Here is a 12,913-nt window from a genome sequence, read left to right on the forward strand (position 1 = left end):
CATCTATGCAAGGGCAACTATTGAATGTCTCTAGAGAGTGGGATCTATTATATTTTAAGTTGGGGCTATTCCCGTCTCTCTGCTCCCAATACTCCAATGTTGCAAAAGGCATGAAATGCTAACAGTCCTGCAGCCAGTGGACAGGACTGTACTTTTTTGGAGTTCTAAGAAACACCATCTCCAGAATACAGTCAATATAATGTTCAAACATTCAGCTCCATGGGAAATCTCTGTTACTGACATATTACACCTTTTTATTTTATTTTATTTAACTCAGATTTCAGCTTAGTCAAGTGGGGGAAAAGAGGAGTACTACCCTCAGGTCATTACTGAAACAATTCCAGTCTGGTAGCAACATTGCAGCTGTCTAAAGCTATTATTTCAGTTGGGGAAAAGAAAAAAGAAAAAAAGCCTGGTCAGGAATTTAAAAGGAAATCTTGGAGAATAAAATGGCTACAGGAAAATTTGAAAAGCTCCAACATAGCTCTGGACATCTAAAAAACTGCAAAAGCATGCATACAGCCCAGGAAAGACTTGGTTAAAAAGAAAGCTCTTTTAACTGCTGGTTGAACTTGAGGCCCTGAGCAAGCAGTAAATGAAAGCTATGGTTGTCTTATAAATGACCTGAAGTTTGAAAGCATGCTTTCTAACACAGATCTCCTTGGCAAAAGGGAGAAGATACACAGACAACATATTTAAGGATATTTTCTCATCAAAAATTGGACTAGCTGACCTCTTATCCCGAATCGGAGGTGATTCATAGGAAAGCAGGTTTAAAAGTTTATGTAAGAATTGTTTTAAATTAAATTTAAAATATTTAAAAACTTTTAATTTAAAAAATCCAGGGAATTCAATGGTTACACAATGCAGGAAATACAAAATCTACAGAATTAGTCCAGGTAAGTCTCTGAACAATACACAACAATGAGAAAACAACAAGGACAACAAAATTCCAGCAACGACAGTGAAATCTGAGCAGTGGGGAGAGACTTGATACCAAAGTTTCTACAATATATTATCTAAAATGTCCAGTTTTCAACAAAAACTTATGAGATGAAAAAACAGAAAAGCAAAAAATGTGCCACAAAAAAAGGCAAAAAAGAGCTAAAACATAATGTCCCTGAGGGGGCTCAGATTTTAGACTTAGTAGTACATAATGATGTTAAAAGATCTATTATAAATATGTTTAAAGAGCTAAAGGAAATCATATCTAAAGAAATAGAGAAATATGACAACAATGTCTCACCAAATTTTTTTAAAAACTTAAGACCCAAATATAAATAGTTCTGCAATTGAAAAGTATGATAACTGGAAAAAAAAATTCATCAGAGGGACTCAAAAACAGAGTTCAGCTAACAGAAGAAACAATCATCAAACTTCATACTTGAAGAGAGATTATCCAGTCTGAGGAGCAGATAAAAGGAATAAAAAAGTGAACAGGGACTCAGAGACTTGAGAGACACCAACAAACACTCCAACATACACAGAACAGGAATTTCATGAACAGAAGAGAGAAAGAAAGAACAGAAAAGATATTTGAAGAAATATTGGTCAAGAATGTCCCAAATTTCATGAAAAATATTAATCTACTCATCCAAGAATCTCAATGAATTCCAGGTAAAATAAACTGAAAAATAATCACAACTAGACATAACATAGTCCAATAGAGAAGAGTCAAAGATGAAGAGAAAATCTTGACAGCAACAAAACAAACAGAAGTTATATACTAGCATTTCTTAAAAAGATTTAAAAGCTGACTTTTTTTTTCTTTTTTTTGCAGTATGTGGGCCTCTCACTGTTGTGGCCTCTCCCGTTGCAGAGTACAGGCTCTGGACACACAGGCTCAGCAGCCTTGGCTCACGGGCCCAGCCGCTCCGCGGCATGTGGGATCTTCCCAGACCGGGGCACGAACCCGTGTCCCCTGCATCAGCAGGTTGACTCCCAACCACTGCACCACCAGGGAAGCCCCTAAAAGCTGACTTTTATTAGAAACCATGGAGTCCAAAAAGCAGTGCAATGACATATTCAAAGTGTTGGAAAAAGAAGTCTGTAAACTTTTTTAAAAGTTCATGTATTTGGGGGCTCTGTTGTTAGGTACCTATGTTTACATTTGTTCTATTATAGCCTCCTAAGCTATAAAGATATAAATTCTATACATGGCAAAACTATCCTTCAAAAAATGAAGGATAAATTAAGACAACATTGCTAGGAAAAAAAAAAAACTGAGAGAATCTGTATGTAGCAATCCCACCCTACAATAATTACTAAAGAGAGTTCTTAAGGCTGAAATGAAAGGACACTAGACAGTAACTTGAATCCACATGAAGAGATAAAGAGCATCAGTAAACATATCTACATAAGTAAATATAAAAGAATAAATATCTTTCTGTAATTCTTTTTTTCTACCATTTTATTCAAAGGCAAATGCATAAAGTAATAATTATACTTTGTTGATGAACTTGTAATGTATAAAATGTAATTTGTATGACAATTACAGAACAAAGGAAGAGAGGGAGAATGGCTCTCTATCAGAACAAAGTATATATGTATGCTATTGAAATTAATTTGGTATCAATCAATCTAAACTGGAATAAAATATCAATTAAAATTCCCAGGACAACCACAAAACCAAAAAAATCCCTCAAAACCATAATTAAAAGCAAGAAAATTAAAATGGTATACTAAAAAAAAATCTAACACAAAAGAAGACAGTAATAAGGGAATAGAGGAACAACAACAAAAAAGATGCTCAACATCACTAATCATCAGAGAAATGCAAATCAAAATCCCAGTGAGATATCACCTCACACTTGTCAGAATGGCTATTATCAAAAGCAACACAAATAACAAATGATGGCAAGGATGTGGAGAAAAAGGAACCTTTGTACACTGCAAAAGGGAATGTAAGTTGGCACAGCCACTGTGGAAAACAGTATGGAGGTTTCTCAAAAAACTAAAAGGAGAACTACCATATGATGCAGCAGTTCCACTCCTGGGTATATATATCCAAGAAAAAACAAAAACAGAACACTAATTTGAAAAGATATATGAGCCCCAGTGTTCATAGCAGCAATATTTATAATTGCCAAGTTATGGAAGCAACCTGTGTCCATAAACAGATGAAAGGATAAAGAAGATGTGATACACACACACACACACACACACACACACACACAAAATGGAATACTACTCTGACATAAAAAAGAATGAAAATTTACCATTTACAACAACATGGATGGACTTGGAGGGTATTATGCTAAATGAAATAAGTCAGAGAAAGACAGATACCATATGATATAACTTATATGTGCAATCTAAAATATACAACAAATTAGTGAATATAATAAAAAAGAAGTAGACTCACAGATATAGAGAACTAATGTTTACCAGAGGGGAGAGGGAAGTGGGGAGGGACAATATAGGGGTAGGGGATTAAGAGGCAAAACTATTAGGTATAAAATAAAATAATCTACAAGGATATATTGCCCAACATGGGGAATATAGCCAATATTTTATAACTATAAATGGAGTATAATCTTTTAAAATTGTGAATCCCTATATTGTACACCTTGTAACTTATATAATATTGTACATCAACTATACTTCAGTAAACAAAAAGACATAAAACATAGAAAACAGCAAAATAACAGATGTAAATCCTATTTTATTCATAATTATGTTAAATGTAAATGGAGAAATTACTCCAATCAAAAGGCAGAGATTAAAAGATGGATTTTTTAAATTACCTACTTATTTACTCTTTACAAAAGACACATTAGATTCAAAAACACAAGTAGATTGAAAGGAAAAGGTGGGACAATATAACAAAGACACTAAACCAAAGAAAGAGTAAGGGGCTATATTAATATAAGACAAAACAGACTTTCAGAACAAAATTGTGTCTAGAGAGAACATTTTATAATGATAAAATGGTCAATCCATTAGGTAGATAGAATAGGTATAAATATATGTACCTAGGATTGGAGACAATATGGTGGCGTAAAAGGACCTTGAGTCCACCTCCTCTCATGAGCACACCAAAATCACAGCTAACTGCTGAACAGCCATCGATAAAAAAGACTGGAATCTACCAAAAGAGATGCTATACTCTACATCCAAAGACATAAAGAAGAAACCACAAGATGGTCAGAGGGGTGCACTCACAGTATAATCAAATCCCATTCCACCCAGATGAGCGACCCGTAAGCTGGAGAATAATTATATCATAGAGGTTCTCCCAAGGAGTGAGAGTCCTGAGCCCCATATCAGGCTCCACAGCCTAGGGATCTGACATCAGGAGGAGGAGCCCCCAGATCATTTGGCTTTGAAGGCCAGTAGGGCTTGAGTACAGAAGCTCCACAGGACTGGGAGAAACAGACTCCACTCTTGGAAGACGCACACAAGGTCTCATGCACAGTGGAAACCAGAACAAAGTCAGTGACTCCATAGGAGCCTGTGCCAGACCTACTTGCTGGTCTTGGATGGTCTCCCAGGGAGTCAGGAGTGGCTGTGGCTCTTTCTGGGGTCATGAAATCTGGTGGCAGACATAGGGGAAACCTATATGAACTCTGGCTAGAGGCAGACATTTTGGGTCCTTGACACCAAGACCTGGCCCCACCCAACAGCCTATAAGCACCAATGCTCGGATGCCTCAGGCCAAACAACTGATGCAGCAGGAACACAGTCCCACCCATCAGCAGACAGACCACCTAAAGACTTCCTGAGCTGACAGCCACCTCTAGTCAAGCTGACAGCCACCCCTAGACACCTCCCTACCCACCAGAGGGTCAAGACACAGCTCCACCCACCAGTGGGCAGGCACTGGCCCCTCCCACCAGGAGGCCTGCATAAGCCTCCAGACCAGCCTCACCCACCAGAGGGCAACACCAAAAGCAAGAAAACTACAATCGTGCAGCCTGCAGAACTGAGCCTGCAAACACAGGTCAGAACCTACCCTTTAACCAGCTGGTCCCTGGCCCTTGGGTGATGAGAGAGGAGTGTACTGCTGGGACACATAGGACATCCCCTACAGAGGGCCACTTCTCCAAGGTCAAGAAAAGTAACTAAATTACTACATACATAAACATACAAATAGAAATGTAAACAAAATGAGATGGGAAAGGAATATATTCCAGACAAAGGAACAAAATAAAACCTCAGAACAATAACTAAGTGAAGTGGAGATAGGCAATCTACATGAGAAAGAGTTCAGTGTAATGATCACAAAGATGATCCAAGAACTTGGGGAAAAAACGCATGCACAGAGCAAGAAGTTAGAAGAAGTTTTTAGCAAAGAGACAGAAAATACAAAGAACAACCAAACAGAGTTGAAGAAAACAATAACTAAAATGAAAAATACACTAGAAGGAATTACTAGCAGAATTCCTGAAGCAGGAATGAAGCAGAAGAATGAATCAGTGAGCCAGAAGACAGAGTGGTAGAAATCACTGCCATGGAACAGAATAATTAAGAAAGAATGGAAATTAAGATAGTTTAAGAGACCTCTGAGGCAAACATACAGTAAAGGTAGGAAATCATCCACACACAAATATGATATCAAAACCAGTATTTGTGACAGGAGGGGAGTACAAATCCAGAATATTTGAAATGCATTTGAAATTAAGAGATCAGTAACTTGAAAAAATCATGTATACATATAGACTGCTATATCAAAACCTCATGGTAACCACAAACCAAAGACCTATAATAAATATACAAAGAGAAAAGAAAAAGGAATCCAAATATAACACTAAAAATAGTCATCAAATCACAAAAGAGAACAAAGAGGAAAGGAAGAATAAAAAGACTTACAAAAACAAATCCAAAACAATTAACAAAATGTCAATAAGAACATACGTATCAACAATTACCTTAAATGTAAATGGGTTAAATGTTCCAACTAGAAGACACAGACTGGCTGAATCGATACAAGAACAACTCTATATGTATGCTGTCTACAAGAGACCCACTTCAGATCTAGGGACACATACAGACTGAAAGTGAGGGAATGGAAAAAGTTCTTTCATGCAATTGGAAATCAAGAGAAAGCTGGAATAGCAATACTTCTACCAGACAAAATAGACTTTAAAATAAAGACTGGTACAAGAGACAAAGAACCCTACATAATGATCAGTGGATCAATCCAAGAAGAAGATATAACAATTGTAAACATATATGCACCCAACACAGGAGCACCTCAATATTATAAGGGAAACGTTAACAGATATAAAAGGAGAAATTTACAGTAACAATAATAATGGGGCACTTTAACACTCCACTTATATCAATGGACAGATCATTTAAACAGAAAATAAATAAGGAAACACAGACCTTAAATGCCATATTAGATCAGGTGGACTTAATTGATATTTATAGAGGATTCCATCCAAAAGCAGCAGAATACACATTCTTTTCAAGTGCACATGGAACGTTCTCCAAGATAGGTCACATACTGGGCCACAAAGGAAGTCTTGGTAAATTTGAGAAAATTGAAATCATATCAAGCATCTTTTTCAACCACAATGCTATGAGATTAGAAATCAACTGCAAGAAAAAACTGCAAAAAACCCAAACACATAGAGGCTAAACAATATGCTACTAAATAACCAATGGATCACTGAAGAAATCAAAAATATGTAAAGACAAATGGAAACAAAAACATGACAAACCAAAACCTTTTGGATTCAGCAAAAGTAGTTCTAAGAGGGAAGTTTATAGTTACCTCAGGAAACAAGAAAAATCTCAGATAAACAACCTAACCTTACACCTAAAGCAACTAGAGAAAGAAGAACAAACAAAACCCAAGTTAGTAGAAGGAAAGAAATCATAATGATCAGAGGAGAAATAAATGAGACAGAGATGAAGAAAACAATAGAAAAGATCAATGAAACTAACAGCTGGTTCTTTGAAAAGATAAACAAAATGATAAACCTTTAGCCAGACTCATCAAGAAAAAAAAAGTAGGGGGCCGAAATCAATATAATTAGAAATGAAAAAGGAGAAGTTACAACTGACACCAGAGAAATACACAGGACCATAAGAGACTATTACAGGCAACTATATGCCAATAAAATGGACAACCTGGAAGAAATGGACAAATTCTTAGACAGGTACAATCTCTTAAAACTGAATGAGGAAAAAATAGAAAATATGATCAATCACAGTACTGAAATCGCATCTGTGATTTTAAAACTTCCAATAAACAAAAGTCCAGGACCACAGGGCTTCACAGATGAATTCTATCAAACATTTAGAGAGAGTTAACACCTATCCTTCTGAAACTATTCCAAAAAATTGCAGAGGAAGGAACACTTCCAAACTCATTCTGTGAGGCCACCATCACACTGATACCAAAACCAGACAAAGATACCACAAAAAAAGAAAATTACAGTCCAATATCACTGATGATGATAGCAAAAATCCTCAACAAAATACTAGCAAACCAAATTCAACAATACATAAAATGGATCATACACCATGATCAATGAGATTTATCCCAGGGATGCAAGGATTTTTCAATATCCACAAATCAATTAGTGTGATATACCACATTTAAAAAAATGATGAATAAAACCATATAATCATCTCAATAGATGCAGAAAAAGCTTTTGACAAATTTCAACATCCATTTATGATTAAAAACTCTCCAGAAAGTGGGCACAGAGGGAACCCACCTCAACCTAATAAAGGTTATATATGACAAACCTACAGCTAACATCATACTCAACAGTGAAAAGCTGAAAGTGTGGCCTCTAAGATGAGGACAAGGCAAGGCTCTCTACTCTCACCCCTTTCATTTAACATCATTGTGGAAGTTCTAGCCACAGCAATTAGAAAAGGAGAAAAAAATAAAAGGAATCCAAATTGGAAAGGAAGAAATAAAACTGTCACTGTTTGCAGATGACATGATACTATACATGGAACATTCTAAAGATGCTACCAGAAAACTAATAGAGCTCATCAATGAATTTGGTAAAGTTGCAGAATACAAAATTAATACACAGAAATCTCTTGCATTTCTATATGCTAACAATGAAAGATCAGAAAAAGAAATTAAGGAAACACTCCCATTTACCATCGCATTAAAAAACAAAATAGGAATAAAACTATGTAAGGTGGGCTTCCCTGGTGGCGCAGTGGTTGAGAGTCTGCCACATGTACTCCAAAAAATATAAGTTGCTGATGAAAGAAATTGAAGATGACACCAACAGACCTAAAGGTATACCAGGTTCTTGAATTGGAAGAATCAATATGGTCAAACGACTATACTACTGAAGGCAATCTACAGATTCAATGCAATCCCTACCAAATTACCAATGGTATTTTCACAGACTAGAACAAAAAATTTTTTAATTTGTATGTAAACACTAAAAACCTCGAATAGCCAAAGCAATCTTGAGAAAGAAAAACAGAGCTGGAGGAATCAGGCTTCCTGACTTCAGACTAGACTATAAAGCCACAGTAATCAGAACAGTATGGTTCTGACACAAAAACAGACTTATAGATCAATGGAACAGGATAGAAATCTCAGAAATAAACTCACAAACCTATAGGCAATTAATCTATGACAAAGGAGGCAACAATACACAATGGAGAAAAGACAGTCTCTTCAATCATTTATGCTGGGAAAACTGGACAGCCACATGTAAAAGAATGAAATTAGAACATTCTCTAACACCACACAACAATAAATTCAAAATGCATTAAAGACCTAAATGTTAAGACCAGATACTACAAAACTCCTAGGGGAAAACATAGGCAGGACACTCTGACATAAATAGCAGCAATATCTTTTTCAATCCATTTCCTAGGGTAATGGAAATAAAAACAAAAATAAACACATGGGACCTAATTAAACATAAGAGTTTTACACAGCAAAAGAAAGTGTAAACATAATGAAAATACGACCTACTGAACCAGAGAAAATATTTGCAAACAATAAGACTGACAAGGGATTAATCTCCAAAATATACAAACAGCTCATGCAGCTAATCAAAAAAGCAAACGACCCTATCAAAAAACGGGAAGATCTAAATAGACATTTCTCCAAAGAAGACATACAGATGGCCAAAAGCACATGAAAAGATGCTCAGCATCACAAATTATTAGAGAAACTCAAATCAAAACTTCAGTGAGGTATCACCTCACACTGGTCAGAGTGGCCATCACCAAAAAGTCTACAAATAATAAATGCTGGAGAGGGTGTGGAGAAGATGGAACCCTCCGACACTGTTGGTGTTCATGTAAATTGGTGCAGCACTATGGAGAACAGTATGGAGTTTCCCTTAAAAACTAAAGATAGAGCTACCATACAAACCTGCAGTCCCACTCTTGGGCATATATTCAGAGAAAACCATAATTCAAAAACATACATGCACGCCAATGTTCACTGCAGCACTATTTACAATATCTAAAACATGGAAGCAACGTAAACATCTATTGACAGATGAATGGATAAAGAAGATGTGATATATATATATGTATACACACACACAATGGAATATTACCAGCCATAAAAAAGAGTGAAATAATGCATCTGCAGCAACATGGCTGGACCTAGAGATTTTCATACTAAGTGAAGCCAGACAGAGAAAGATAAATATCACATGATATCGCTTATATATAGAATTCAAAACAGAAAGAGACTCACATAGAAAATAAAATTATGGTTACCAAAGGGAAAAGGGGGGTGGGGAGAGGGATAAATTAGGAGGTTGAGATTAACATATCCACACTACTATATATAAATAGATAACCAACAAGGACTTACTGTATAGCATAGGGAACTATACTCAATATTTTGTAATAACCTATAAGAGAATCTGAAGAAAATATGAACTTATATAAATTAATGTGCTGTACACCTGAAACTATCATGATATTTTAAATCAACTACACTCTATTAAAAATTTAAAAACAACCAAAAACGTATGTACCTAAGAACAGAGCCCCAAAATAACATGAAGCAAAAACTCTCAAAATTGAAGGAGGAAATAGAAAATACCACACTAATAGTTAGAGACAGCAACACCCCATTTTCAATCATTGATATGAGTTGCATGAAGGGTAATTTCATTTTTTTTTAATAAATGTTTATTTATTTATTTTTGGCTGTGTTGGGTCTTCCTTGTTGTGCACAGGCTTTCTCTAGTTGCCGCAAGCGGGGGCTACTCTTCGTTGTGGTCCGTGGGTTTCTCATTGTGGTGTCTTCTCTTGTTGCAGAGCACGGGCTCTAGGTGCACGGGCTTCAGTAGTTGTGGCTTGCAGGCTCTAGAGCGCAGGCTCAGTAGTTATGGTGCACGGGCTTAGTTGCACCACGGCATGTGGGATCTTCCCGGACCAGGGCTTGAACCCGTGTCCCCTGCATTGGCAGGTGGATTCACTATGCCACCAGCGAAACCCATAATTTTACTTCTTAATTGAAGGCACCTAGATCCATGCACATTTCCCACACCAGAAACCAAGCATTTTTGACACATCCTCTTCTTTACCTTTAATATCAACTCGTTACCAAATCTCAACATATATCGTAAATACATTGACTTCTTCTTTCCATTACCTGTACCACCACCTTAGTCAAAGCCACTACCATCTCTTCTTAGACAAGTCTAATAGACTTGCATACTAATCTCTCATTTCTCTCTTTACCCCTTTTAGTTCACTTTTCACATAACTACAAGTGTCTTATTTTTTGTAATGTTTGTTAAATCATGTCACTGCCCTTAAAGCAATATTTATAAGTTTCATTGTATTTAAAATAAAATCCAGATTCTTGTCCATAGCCTACAAAGCTCTGTATTATCTGGGCCTGCCTGATTCTCTAATTTTGCATTCCTGAAATCTCCATTCTCTTGCCACATAGCTCTTTTCTGTTTATCAAGCTCGCCAAACTTTTTTTCAATTTTGCTTTCAAGGCTGCTATTTCTTCCATCTTGAATCTTCCAGGTCTCAGCTTAAATATGTTCTTCCCCATAAAGCACTTCCTTGATCCCTCAATCCAAATCACATTTCCTTATCACTTGCTTTCACTGGGCACAATATGTTTTTCTTCATAGGGCTCATCATTTTTGATTACATATATATTCATGGTATTACTTAAAAGATTCTTTGAAAACTGAAACAAATCTTTATCAGTATTTATCTGATTTTTTTACTAATTTAACCCTAGGAAAAATATATACAGCAAACTTTAATTTGATATTCAAAATAATTACAAAAGGTGAAATGTTCCCTGTTACTTCTTCAGACTATACTTATCTTCTGCAAGTGATTTCTCTTCTTAGATGGATTGTGAGGCGAGAGGGAAAGATTTATAAGCCTCTTTATTTTAAGTAGCTTCAAAAATATGTTTTGTGGCTAAATTCTGGATTGATGTCTTTTTCCGTATGATCAAAAATCCTTTTTATCTCTGGTTACCCCATTTCACTCACTGTCAACATGCATAAGCCTTGGTATTCTAAAATTTTATGAAGGTCATTCAAATATGCTTTAATCAGGCTTTCAACACAGACTCTTACATGGTCTTCATTAATAATAATGTCCAATGATGTCATGGTTTATGGTTATTTCAGACAAACTTTGAGGCATGTTAAGGAATATGGGGTTAAGAAATAGTGAGTGGGTGCAACTTCTTAGAATTAAAATGTATAAGTATAAAATTGGTTAACAGTTTTTGATAGTGTGTTTCCTTTGCTCAAAGTGTTGATAATATTGATATTAAGAACATTGTTTTTCAGTTTTAAGAAAAGGAGATTAAAACTTTTCATGTATTTTATTTCAGTAAAATTTTAACAGTCTCCTAAATTCTGGCCATTTGGAGATTATGGTAACCTCCCTGGAAAATCCTTTTCTACTAAAAGTGATTGATCAAATTGAGAAAGTTTGGCTAAGAGGAAGTATATTCCTTTGGTACCCACTCCTTCAACATTTGGTGCCATTTTTGTAACAAATGTTTTAACTGACAAACCACATGACATTGTGCCCAGAAGGTATTTGTGAGAAATTAATCATGTGCCTCAAAGTTATTTTAGGAAAGGTAGATTCTGATTAATTTTCACTGTCAGTGTATAAAAGGATGTACATTTTTAATTTTAAAACTATATACCGGGCTTCCCTGGTGGCTCAGTGGTTGAGAGTCCGCCTGCCGATGCAGAGGACATGGGTTCGTGCCCCGGTCCGGGAAGATCCCACATGCCGCGGAGCGGCTAGGCCCGTGAGCCATGGCCGCTGAGCCTGCGCGTCTGCGCGTCTGGAGTCTGTGCTCCGCAATGCGAGAGGCCACAACAGTGAGAGACCCACGTACCGCAAAAATATATATACCATTTATATTGTGTAAGATTTTAGTTTACATCATATAATTTACCACCATAACACAGTCAGTGGTCTCTGTCTGCCTTGGACAGAAAATGCCTATCTATATACACATATAAATATACATGTACATACATGTCTTATGAATTAACAAGGTATTTTGGTGAAAATGAGTAGGTGACTTGAAGCTCAATAATCAGAAAGCTATCTTTTAATGATTCTGTTCCTCTGTTCTATTGTTCCTGAGTCCTATGTTTCAACAGCCTCCTTACTAATAAAAACCAGTTGTTGGGACAAAGTTTAACTCCTAAGTGTACTATTTTTCCAAGAAAAACATTAAAATTGGTCTCAAATGTGTGCTCACTCATAATGTAAGGATTTCAAGTTAATCTCATAAAATAAGATAAAGACCATAAAACTGCTCCCGGACATAGCATAGACTTTAAATTTTTCAAATTCTAATTGACTGCAGGGAGATGACTCATTCCATTGCCTAGTGGTAAATGTAGACATAAAAAACATCCAGATGCCCACTTCACTAGGAAGCAAAGAAACAATTTTTAAAAAAATTGTGGAGGAAGAAAAGTCCCTAAAAACCCGCTTT

Source organism: Neophocaena asiaeorientalis, unplaced genomic scaffold (assembly GCF_003031525.2).
Source record: "Neophocaena asiaeorientalis asiaeorientalis breed wild unplaced genomic scaffold, Neophocaena_asiaeorientalis_V1.1 scaffold118, whole genome shotgun sequence".
Classification (NCBI taxonomy): Eukaryota; Metazoa; Chordata; class Mammalia; order Artiodactyla; family Phocoenidae; genus Neophocaena; species Neophocaena asiaeorientalis.